This window comes from Lampetra fluviatilis, chromosome 58, assembly GCF_964198595.1.
Source record: "Lampetra fluviatilis chromosome 58, kcLamFluv1.1, whole genome shotgun sequence".
NCBI lineage: Eukaryota > Metazoa > Chordata > Hyperoartia > Petromyzontiformes > Petromyzontidae > Lampetra > Lampetra fluviatilis.
The window spans coordinates 242872-255530 of NC_136332.1; the positions used below are offsets into that span (position 1 = coordinate 242872).

Sequence of the window (12659 nt, forward strand, 5' to 3'; positions counted from 1 at the left end):
TTCACGTGAGCCAGCCGCATTAAAGTAATGATCAGCCAAGGCAGAAGTATTGATCCTGCCGTGTTTCAGATCTGCCTTATGTTCACGAACACGGCCCGAGACATGTCGTTTGGTTTCCCCAATGTAACTGCTGCCGTAGATACAGCTTAGTTTGTGGACGCCGGGATATTGCATGTCAGGAATCTTGTCCTTCACAGATGGGATCAGGTCACGAATTTTATGCACTGTGTTAAATCTGACCTGGATCTTGTGTTTGTTCAAGATTTTGGAAGTATTTTTGGTTATCCTTGCTATGTAAGGTAAGGTGATGGTTTTGATTGGATCTTCAGATGGCTCCTTCGTTACGGTTGGGGTGATGGCTTTGTGGATTGTATAGTCAGAATATCCATTTGCCTTGAGAGCCTGGTGTACGTGTTTTGAGTTCACTGGTCAGGTGTTCACGGTCGGAGATACATTGAGCTCAATAGTGTAGCGTTTTGATGAGGGAATTCTTCAAATCTAGATGGAATTCTTCAAGATTCGTTTGGCATTGTAAGATGTGACGGCAGCAGAGGTCAATATAAATGTGATCGGTATTACCTTAGAGTCGTGGCATCTCTTCAGAAATGTGAGTGACTCAATCAGATGGGCTTTCTTGTCTCGGAGTTTGTTAAAAAATCTTATGGTTATGTGGAAATCCTCCCCATAGAGGTGGTTAAATTTTGACTTAAAACTCAACCTCCTTTCCAAGAAGAAACCAGATCCACACGTTAAAAAGTTAGACGTTGACAAGGTTGTTATTCATCGGAGTAATAGCCCTATTTACGATGGTCTAAAGTCAGTTTTAGCTAAAGGGTTAAACTTTGCAGTCACCCCCAAACACATACCAGTAGATGACATCATTTCCCAGGTCGATGTAGCTCTTAAGGGTTTGGGACACATCGCTGCAGACGTGACAAGATCTGAAATCGCTGCAACTCTCAAAAGCGCTAAGATACCAGTCAGCAACATCAGTAAAAAGGAGCGCTTTGAGTTATTTCAATTAAAAAAGAGGGAAGATATTGTCATCCTCTCAGCCGACAAGGGCAATGCCATGGTCATCATGGACAAAAACGTGTACAATAACAAAATTCAGGACGTACTTAATGATGGCAGCTACACAAAAATTAAAAGAGATCCCAACAACTGCCTCGTTACAAAAACGAACAGTATCATCACTGATTCAGCTTCATTAATTGAACAGACCAAACGGTTTTCCTTAAAACCTTCTGCTGCTAGACCACCCAGACTATATGGCTTACCAAAAATCACCAGGTGAGCTAACTCAGCTCACCTGGTTTCGTCAATTAAAGACATCTCACTATCCCCAGGTGATTTGCTCATTAGTTTCGATGTAGTTTCTCTGTTTACCAAAGTTCCTGTGCCGGATACCATTGCAATAATTGAAGATTTGGTCCAACAAGGACTGAATGCTGAAGTACCAGCCCTGGTGAGACACTGCCTCACCAATACATACTTCACTTGGAATGGGACATTCTACAAATACACTGAAGGCACCCCAATCTGTTCTCCCTTATCCCCGGTTGTGGACAACATTTTAATGGAAAAATTTGAGACGGACACCTTCCATGCATCCACTCTACACCCGTCCTTGTGGAAGAGGTACATGGATGACATGTTTGTCATCTGGCCACATGGCCAACCGGCTCTAAAACAATTCCTCAACCACATCAATTCCATAAACCCAGCAATCAAATTCACCATGGAGGTAGAAAAGGATGGCATGCTACCCTTCTTGGATGTCTCAATCAAAAAGAGACCAGATGGCTCAATGAGCCACTCTGTCTACAGGAAAGTAACCCATACTGATGTCTACCTACAACCTGATTCCCACCACCATCCATCCCAGAAGAATTCCCTCATCAAAACGATACATCATAGAGCTCAATGTATCCTCCGACCATGAACACCTGACCAATGAACTCAAACATGTACACCGGGCTCTCAAGGCGAATGGATATTATGACTACACAATCCACAAAGCCATCACCCCAACCGTGAGGAAGGAGCCATCTGAAGATCCAATCAAAACCATCACCTTACCTTGCATAGCAGGGATAGCCAAACATATTTCCAAAATCTTGAACAAACACAAGATCCCGGTCCGATTTAACACAGTGCATAAAATTAGTGACCTGATCCCATCTGTGAAGGACAAGATTCCTGACATGCAATATCCTGGCGTCCACAAACTAAGCTGTATCTGCAGCGGCAGTTACATTGAGGAAACCGAACAACATGTATCGGGCCGTGTTCGTGAACATAAGGCAGATCTGAAACACGGCAGTACCAATACTTCTGCCATGGCTGATCATTACTTTAATGCGGTTGGCTCACATGAAATTGATTTCTCTAAGATGATGGTACTTTGCAAGCCAACTGGCTATCAACAAAGATTCGTTCACGAAGCCATCCATTTTTACAGACACAATTTCAACCGAGACGACGGTGTTAAACTCAGAAATCATTAGAAAGATATCATCAACCAGTTTGGGTCATGACTTGATTTGTGTTTTCTTGTCCACCTTCACCGTCAGCAGTGTGGGTGTGTGGAGCGAGGTGCAATGCTTTGGTGTAGAGCTACTGCCGGTGTCGGAGACCTCTCCTACATTAACATTAGCTGCCTCGTCGATTTCGAAACCTTTATAAACAGCTTGCCCTCAGAGGCTAACTTCCCTGCAGTCAAGAAAGTTTTAAGTCAAAATGTGACCTTGTCGATGAAACTGTATATATAATTGATATTCATTGCTTATCATATAAAAATATATCAGCCAGCCAAGGATGCACAGAGGGCACATGACCTGCAGAGGATAAGGGCGGGAGCCAGAAGGCGACCAAAGGGATAGGTGATGTAAGGTCCCAGAACCTTCTGGGAAGATCCCGAAGGGGGTGTGGCCGAGGGCAGAGCGAGGCCACATTCAGGAAGATAAAGGAGCAGTCCCAGGAGCGTTCTTGGTCGTCTGCTGGAATCAACCCACCATGTCTTTGCTCTTTGAGCTTCGGTCGTCACATTCGACATCGTAGGTCAGGCAGTACTTTACCGACCTGACCCGTTTATTACATAGTGACCTTGTTGAGGTCTAGTAAGTTATCCTGAGAATTTATGTAATTTAAGTAGTTACCATGTTGGGGTGTATAATAAACGTGTTGCCTCCAAGTTACAAGTGTCTGCCTCTGTGGAACCCACTACATCTGGTGTCGAAAATAGTTAAAAATAGCTAGTGTTGTATCTATGCCCTGTTTTTCAAAAAATAATATTAAGAATAATTTTTAAAAACATGTTTTTTTATCTATATATATATTTAAAATTAAATAATGAAAACAGCCCCTACTCCTCACAAACACACGAGGAATCTGTGAAACGGGGAGGGCCATTAAACGACAAGACTTCAGAGCACAGAGAGGTCAGAGACATCCAGATGGACAAAAGGTCGATGGCCTAACCTTCCCAAGACGTCTGGAGATGCACAGATAAGGTGCAGAGCAGAGAAAAACTGTTGCAACTCGCGTTTTCTTTAACGTTTTCCTTAACGAAAAGTAGAAACTTAACAAAAAGAATTAACCAGCAAACAATAGGGGCTTGTTATTGGATATTCCCTTATATTACTCGTACTCGCCACATATATATTATTTTGTATTGTATGTTTCTATCTACATGACCTTACCAAAACTAAAGAATACGAATTCCAGAAAGCTTAAGTGGAAACTTAGTTACACTTAACCTCAGGACATTAAAATATAACTCAGAATAAAACACCAATCCCTGGAGACAAACGCATAACCAAACTTGGCAAAGCCCTCAAAATAATGATGTAACGAGGATCATTACTAATATTCATTGAACATAGACTGAGTAATAACCACGAGATACTGAGACCGAGGGAACTCATAAGAAATATCAAGAATAAATGTAACACACAGGACCACATAAAAGTGTTGCATAGGTCTCCTCGGCCACCTTTGTCTTCCAACGATTTGGCACGGGCACATACCGGCCTGAATACGTATTGGGGGTCTGGCCTCGGAGTGACCCACTCAGAGGGAGGAGGGGTCAAAGGGTCGCGTGGGAGGGAGGTCTGTGCTGGCATAGCTGGGACGTCTGTTTTCGGTTGTTGTTTCTCTCGCAAGAGACGCGCAGAGAGGAGAGGGTGTTCACGTTTTGAGTTTAAGCACGGGCGCACATCACGAGTGTGCAGTCTGGTTCGAGTCGCGCTCAGTCTTGCAACTCGGCTTGCGACGCGGCGTTGCGACGGGGCTCGCAAGGGAGCTGGGGCGGATCGTGCCTCGAGGAGATGGGACGAGGAGTCGATAGAGTGACAGTCTGAGAGCAGTCTGTTCGAGTCGCGCTCAGTCTCGCAACTCGGCTTGCGACGCAGCATTGCGACGGGGCTCGCAAGGAAGCTGGGGCGAGTCGTGCCTCGAGAAGAGATGGAACGAGGAGGGGTCGTTCGAGTCGCAGAAGTCTGAGTTCAACCTGGGTCGAGGCTGGGTTCAGCCGTGCTCTGGCTGGCGGAGCGTCGTGAGGGAGCAAACACCGATACCGATGGCAGGTGTCGCTTCTCGCAGAACGAAGTGTCGAGGTGTGGTTAAGTGCGTGTGAAGCTGGCAGCTGCACGAACAAAGGAAAGCACGGAGAAGAGAGAGTGACGAGTGACAACAAGCAATCAACCTGTAGAAGGGCGGAAATCGCCAAGCGTCGACCAAGCGAGCATCGAAAAGGACGAGCAGCAGCGGATGAGCAACAAGAGCCATCGTCCATCGCCAGAGCGCTCCAAGCCGGTGAGCGCGCACAGCCGCGTCGTCCAGAGGCTGAGCCAACACTGCCTGAAGTAAGGGCGGGTGTCCGTGTGAAGTTGGCAGCGATCAAGGAGAGAGGGACAGCAGCAGAAGCACCGCCGAAGGCGAGCATCGTGCCGACTCAACAATCATCCAGCAGTGGAGAAGCCTGGAGCTGCCACCAAGAGAGAGAGAGCGCCATTGAATGCGCCGTGTGTTTGATACACACACACCAACCAACACCCAGTGAGAACAGACAAGACGTCCAGCAGCGACGACGGAATCATCGCGCACCACGTCGGTGAGCGTCGTGCCGACGCCACTCATCTAGCAGTAGAGAGAGCGCACGAGCAGCACGACTCGGGCGTCACCGAGCATCGTGCCGACTCGTGGAGGAGCTGCGCGCTATCCGACGATGGAATCATCGCGCACCATGACGGCGAGCATCGTGCCAACTCTGCTCAATCGAGCAGTGGAGAGAGGGAGCAGCACGGGCTCGCTGCGGCCACGCCCAAGCGAGAGAAACCTCTCTGGCCGCTGGTTGTATCTCCTCCACCCCACAAGCTAACGACACAACTCCCGGCTCTAAGAAAAATGTAATTAATTTTACAAAGGGACAACGCACACACAACACGCACACGAATAAGACTTTCAAAAAGTTATCTTTGCGTTTCAAAAAGGGTTGCCATTTCAAGGTGGTGCGTTCAATATCAACTGATCGTGCAAAGCAGTTGCTGCCGTCGAGTTACATGAATAAGAAATGTTTTAGTCATTTATTTTCGTTAATTGCATAATCTTGCCTATGAATCTATTGACGTATACTTTGCCTTTGCATATCGGAGTGTCACATGTTTGTTTAGAATAAAATTGTTAACACAGAAGTATCTCGAGTGTTTGTTTCCAAGTCCATGCAAAACTGTCTTATTCATAAGAACTGTTACCTGCGATGAGTATGAATTTGGAGACCTAACATAACATAAACACACTAAGATAATCAGTAAATGTTTAATCAAAGATAATCGTTTTATCCCGATTGATACAACTCTGGATAACGAAGCTAAGCCTAATTGTCATAACTGCACACATAAACAAAATCACAATACTAGTATCTCTGTGATTATCATAATTTATGCATATAATTACACACATTAACATAATTTATGCGATTTATGCGTTTTCCAAAATTGTATTAATTCTTATTATTTTTATAAAAATTTCATAATCCGGCATATACAACACTAGCCTAGTGTAGCGTTATGTTTACGCGTAGGAAGCAACTTACCAGGGCGTCTTCAGATGATGAAGATGACAAGGTCGTGATTCCACAGACAGCCCCGGGTATGGCCGTCCCGGAGAGTGAAGGCGAGACGGCTCTACGACGGAGCAGCGAGAAGAACGGGGTCTCGCCGCGCCGCCATCCTCGCTGACGTCCGCCGTGGCGGTGTTGCTCACCGAACTGTGGCTGCAGAAGCCGCCGGGAGACGTTGGTGTGTCGAGCTGCGGGGAGGAGACTCCACTGTGGCTGTTTCCCGCGCGCGGGAAACCGCAGAGATGCAGCCCAGACGCGTGGCCGCCATTTTGTTGGACGGGCGGGATGGGATTCCCGCCAAAACAAATCTCCCGCCAAATTCACTTCAGGAAGTTCCCACGCTGAAGAAAAGGCTACCCCTTTGTGAATATATTTTCAGCTGTGGATGGTGACTGAGCGGCATTCCACCTGCGCTTCACCACCACTTGCAACCGTGCAGGATGGACGAAGGTGGAGGTGCTGTGGGCACTCCCCACTTCTCTCGACGATGACGTCTTGGCGGTGTTCGATGCCATCCCACCGGAGGACAGGGACACGCTGCCTCAAGCTCTCGCCATCCAACGTGCGATACAAGTTTTCTGCGCGAAGGCGGGGGGAGGCCAAGACGCCCCTCGCCTTCCGCAGCGTGCCCATGTCGCTGGCGAAGGCAGCGTACCCCAAGATGGACCATGAGGGGCTCGACTCCCTGGTCCTTGAGCGCATGTTGTCGCTGGCCCAAGAACTCAACGTCGTCCTGCCCGCCACGGAAGAGGATGACTTGTTGTCGCTCAGTCGCATGGTGCCTCCAGGCTCACTTAAATTTGAAGAGGCGTGCAAGCGTGGCTGCGTGCGCCGGACCCTCTGAGGTGGCGGGACCGCCCGAAGGTGCGGAGCCTTCCCAAGCCTGCGCTTCACTCGGCAGCATCGGACAGAGAAAGGACGAGGCAGAGCAACAAGGAGGGCAAAACCTGCAGAGGGTAACCTTCTCTCGCCCAAGGACCAACCCCGTCATCTGCTTCAGGTGCGGCCTGCCGGGACACGTCTCGAAGGGATGCCGTGCCGAAAGAGGGGGACTCGCCACAGCGCTGTCATCATCCACCCAGGCGTCCTCCACTCCGCTGGGTCCTCAGGTGAGTCGTGGCACACCACACATACGGTCCTTGCAGTCAGCTCATGCATCGTGTTCACGTCCGGATTCGCATGTTTTTAATTCTCGTCGGGTTGCGGAACGTAAAAGTCCGATTTTTGTGGGAAATGGGTGGCCGCGGCATCCTCTTCAGTGGTCGGTGTTGGGCCACCATATTGTTGCTGCGGTAGCGGGATCATCTGCCGTCATTGGTACCATGCAGGGTGTAGAGGTGCGGGTGCTCATTGACACCGGAGCATCCACTACCATTATCTCTAAAATTATTTTCGACATTTTCCTGCCAAAATTGTGTGCCATCCGGCCCATGGAAATTCCGTGTTTTGCCATCAATGGCAAGTCCTTGGGGATTATCGGCCAAATACTGGCCACAGTGTGCATTGGGGACATTCAATTGACAGGGCCGGTGCGTATTTCAAAATCCCTGGCCGTACTCTGCCTATTAGGAACTGATTTCCTAGGAAAGATGCCCCATCGGGCCGCCGAATGGCGTTTTTGTCCTCCCCAACTCGTATGTGCATGGCTAACGCCACAGTCAAAGCGCTGGCTATGGAAACCGTAATAATCCCCCCCCCCCCCCCCCCCCCGGTACGCAGATGCTCGTGCCTTTGAGACTGCGGAAGTAGCTTGACCGAGGAGTGACCGCGGGAGGGATCCTCTTGGCTCCCTCCAACAAGGCAGTTTGGGGTCTTACATTAGTGGGAGCACAGACCTTGGTGTCGAACAACCAGCAACCTTTTATTCAGGTTTTGAACGCTGGTCTGCATACGTCCATTATACAAGCTGGCACTGTTCTGGCTCATGCGTTGGCCGCGTGTTGTGAGGTAAATGATGCCGGGGATGCGGGAGTTGTGACGGTTGTGAGGCAGGGAAAGAAGTGTGACGACTCATGGTTGGATGCACTCTGCTCCAAGAGCCCCGAGTTGGCTGATGCACAAAGGGCCGAGTTGCATGCTCTTTTAGGGGAATTCACTGTTTTTAGTAAAGGAAAATGTGATATTGACCGCACGTCTCTGTTGCATCACCACATTGATACGGGGAGTGCCGCCCCCATTCGCCAAAACCCCTATAGACTCAGCCCCAATGAGAAGGACCACGTACGTCAGGTGGTTGGTCGAGATGTTGGCCGCTTCTAACAGTCCGTGGGGGGCTTCCCTTGTTCTTGTTAAAAAGCACAATGGGAGTGAGGTTTTGCGTTGATTTCCGCAAACTTAATAAGGTGTCCGTGGCTGATGCGTACCCGCTCAAGGATGGTTGACTACTTGGATGCTTTATCGGGAGCACGGTTCTTCTTCTCCACCCTTGATTTGTTGTCTGGGTTCTGGCAATCGACTTTGGATGACAGTTCTAAGACTAAGTTCCGCACTCCCCAAGGGTTGTTTAAATTTAACCGGCTCCGATGGGGCTCTATTCGGCTCCAGCCCACCTTTTTTAACGATTATTGTAATATACAAACAAAACATTTATTTTCAAGATTTTAAGCTAATTGTAGTGAAATTATCTCGTGACAAAAGACAGTGTACCGTCACGTCGTGGGGTATTTCTTAATACATGCGCAGATGATGATGTGACAGCGCCACGGCTTTGTTAAAATTCAGTTAGCCACTGTTAGCGCATCGGTTACAGTTTACTTCCACAGCAAAACTCTGCAACATATCTGGGTAATACTTGCGTATTTTTGTGTGCCTACTGTACTATTATTTGCGGTGAGTAATAACATAAAACTATTTCACATATATTTAATATGCATTTAAAAGTGTATAGGCCCCCCAAGCTCTATTTATATGCATGTTGTTATTACCTTTCTTGGCCGAAAAAACATACCGTAAGGTTTATCTTCTATAGTACAATATTAGGGTAGGTCAGGTTAGATTAGGTGAGGTAAAGTTGTCAAAAAGTTATAACTTATTTTAGTTGTGTTAATTTATATTTGTATATGTCTGAGTTTTTTTATATTCTGTTATCACAGTGAAATAAACCAAACAAAATGGGTCACGTAGTTTGACTTGCGGTAATTGCACTTCCAGTAATAATACATTTTTTTCATTTCAGTAACCCTTACCATGTCAAAGAACGCAAATACAACGACGACTATGTTCATTATAGGTTCACTTGTATGACACAGAAGGATGGAACTCAACGACCACAATGTGTACTGTGCAGCTCATTGCTTTCTAACACCAATCTCAAACCATCGAAGCTATCTGAACATTTCAACAAACAGCACGGTGGTGCAGCTGCTGGACATGACCTTGACACCATAAGTCTACGAGGGCACGATTTGATTGTAGCGGAACATTGAGGACGTTTGGGCTTGTATCACCTGAAAAGCCCTTGTTACAAGCATCCTATCAAGTTGCATATTTGTGTGCCAAGGAAAAGACGCTTCATACAATAGCTGAGGAATTAGTGAAACTTTGTGCATTGGAACTGGCAGAGATACTATTGGGACCAGATGCACAAAAGACGCTTCAGCAGGTTCCCTTGTCAAATGACGTGATCCGTTCTAGAATTCATGAGATGAGCCAGGATATATTGCAGCAAGTTATAGAAGATATCAAAGGTAATCCTCTTGAAGTGGGTATTCAGATTGACGAGTCAGCTAACGTTGATGGCTGCAGTCAGATGTTGGTGTTTGTGCGGTACGTAAGGGAGAACGGAATATTAAAATAATTATTGTTCTGTTAACAATTGCACTTAACTAGGAAAGGAATTTATGTATTCAATCTGGTCACATACTTATTTTTAAAGCATAAGATACCACTTGAAGTATGTGGACCGAATTGCACCTATGGTGCCCCTGCCATGCTAGGAAAATTTCAGGATTTATTGCCTATGTAAAGAAAGAAGTACCTCATATCATGATCACACATTGTATGTTGCACTGTCATACACTTGCCGCAAGACTTTGCCAACAAAATTGAAGGATACATTGTCTACTGCGATGAGTGCAGTAAACTTCAGAGGAAGTGCTCTATATCATCACCTCTTCCATGCTTTTTGCGAAGAAATTGGTGCCGAGCACACTGTTCTTTTCCATGCAGAAGTGAAGTGGCTTTCCCGTGGCCCAATGCTTACTCGCATCTTTGCAATACGTGAAGAAATTAGTCAGTTTCTTCATAACCAAAGCAGTAATTTAGTTAATGACTTCGAAAACAGAGAGTTTATCCTTTGCCTAATGCACATGGCAGATCTATACACACACACCTAAATTAACTCAACACATCTGTAATAAGAGCCTATGTCAGATTCAAGTGGTGATCGGCTTTGCCGGTCCCGCTTTACAGCCAACGGGGGGAGAGCCTGGGAGCATGGCCCCGGCGTGATCACGGGATGTCAGCTAGGTGATTGGTTTCGTTGGTCTTGGCCTCAGCCAATGGGAAGACAAGTCGGGGGCGTGGTCCCGGGAGTTGATGGGGGATCTGGAACATTCGGCGCAGACTATTGAGGATTGGCTGGAGTGTACCACGTGACCCAGGCATTAAATAAGGGGAGAGAGGAGAGACACGAGGTCAGACACGGAACTAAGAGAGGGAGAGGCCACGCGCGAGTGGGGCTCCGGGTGCCACGTGGTGGTGGGTCTCTGGTGACTGTCTGCCCGCTTCCCGTTGCCTGCCAGCAACGGGGAGTGTTTGTGAACTGCAAAGGAAGTGAAATAAAAGGACCGATTCTACAAGCCGTCTCCAGCGTGTTATTACACATCTATGCAAGCAACTGGGATGAACACGGTAACGGCCAGGGAGAAGTTATCTGCTTTTATTAAAAAACTTCCAGTTTGGATAAAGCGTGGTGAGAAAATAAATTTCGCTAACTTTCCTTTTCTTGATGAAACAGCTGTTTTGGAAAATGAAGGAATGACCATTGCAACTGAAGTGACTAAGCATTTGCAACAGCTGAGTGACTTTTTCCAAGGATATTTTTCCAATGGAGATCTTGATGTGGCAAAGAAATGGATACTGGATCAATTTTTTTGTAACCTAGATGGAATCAACGAGAGTGATGTGATGAAAGACGATCTGATTGAATTACGAGCCAATGGCTGAATCCGACTGGAGTTTGAGGCAATGGAGCTTGATAATTGCTGGTGTGCTCAACTAGCACCGTTTCCACAACTGGCAAAGACAGCAATCGAGATCCTTGTGCCATTTGCGACTACATACTTGTGTCAGATAGGATTTCCATCACTATTACACATCAAAACAAAGGCCAGAAACCGCTTAAATGTGCGTGATGACACACGTGTGACTATTTCAAAAAAAGTTCCTCGTTTTTTGAACACCATTGAACAAAAGCAACAGCAGAAGAGTCACTGAGCCAATAAACTTGTGTAATTTTTCATGTATTCTTAATTTTACTGCGCAATTAAAATAAATATATAAATAGTCCTATTTCATTATAGAGTTATGATATTTCTTAGGTTTAAAGAACTGACCTACTTAAGCGATATTTGATAAGGGGTGCGAGAACATATTTTGAGAAGCAAAGGGGTGAAGGCTGCAGTATATTGTATATATAGGCCTTTTCCCAAAACTTAATATTAAGCATAATTCTGCCAAATGTTTTAAATAATTGATCGGGGCGAGCATGGGACATGAAAGGGTGAGGCACAACCCTCCCCCACACAGCAGCTACCCTTCACACCGACAAAGCGAGGAAGTAGCCATAAAGATAATAAATAATTAAAACACCTTGGTACAAAGCAAAGAGAGGGTGGCAATTTCTAATGAGATTCTGGGGAAATCTCTACACGGCTTCAAAGACCGCCACAAAGCACGTACGAAACAGGCATCGCCAGCTTCCCGGGCGGCGAAAACTGAACAGACAAGTTTTTTTTGGGTTATTTTAGTTAACGGAAAAGTCCAAAAACTTAGCAACAAGAATGAGTCGACATCATAGTCTACACACCCTCACCCAGTGAAGGAACCGGACTGCAGTCACATTGGTGGCCTTGAGTTATTAATTACCTTATTTTACTCTCATTCACCTCACATATTGTTTATTGTTATATCTTGCTATCTATGTGACTTTACCAAAAAAAACAAGGAATATTAATTCCAGCAGTCAAGAAAGCTTAAGTGAAAACTTAGTTAGACCTGTAACCTCAGGACATCAAAATATGACTCGAGTAAAACAGCACAAATCCCTGGATACAGACAGACAACAAAGGTTAATAAAACCCTAGGAAATACGTGGTAATAACAATGCTAAATCACAAATCTTGGATGAACATAAACCAAACAATAATTATGAAGTATTAGACCAAGGGTCATCCAGATGAATAAAAAAGGCGAAATAGGTCAATCACGCGTGACCAAGATAAAATGTATTTCATAGAGAAAACCTCCAAACTGCCTTTGTCTCCCAGCAGCACGTGATAGAAATTTGCATACGCATGCAGAGGGCATCTCCCCT

General features: G+C 46.2%; 1 protein-coding gene across 3 annotated transcripts in view; it reads right to left on the reverse strand.

Annotated features, from left to right (window-relative positions):
• The window catches only part of CDPF1 (cysteine rich DPF motif domain containing 1), a 70033-nt gene that overhangs the window by 17220 nt on the left and 40154 nt on the right, over positions 1–12659 (reverse strand). The gene's annotated exons all lie outside the window — the stretch shown is intronic.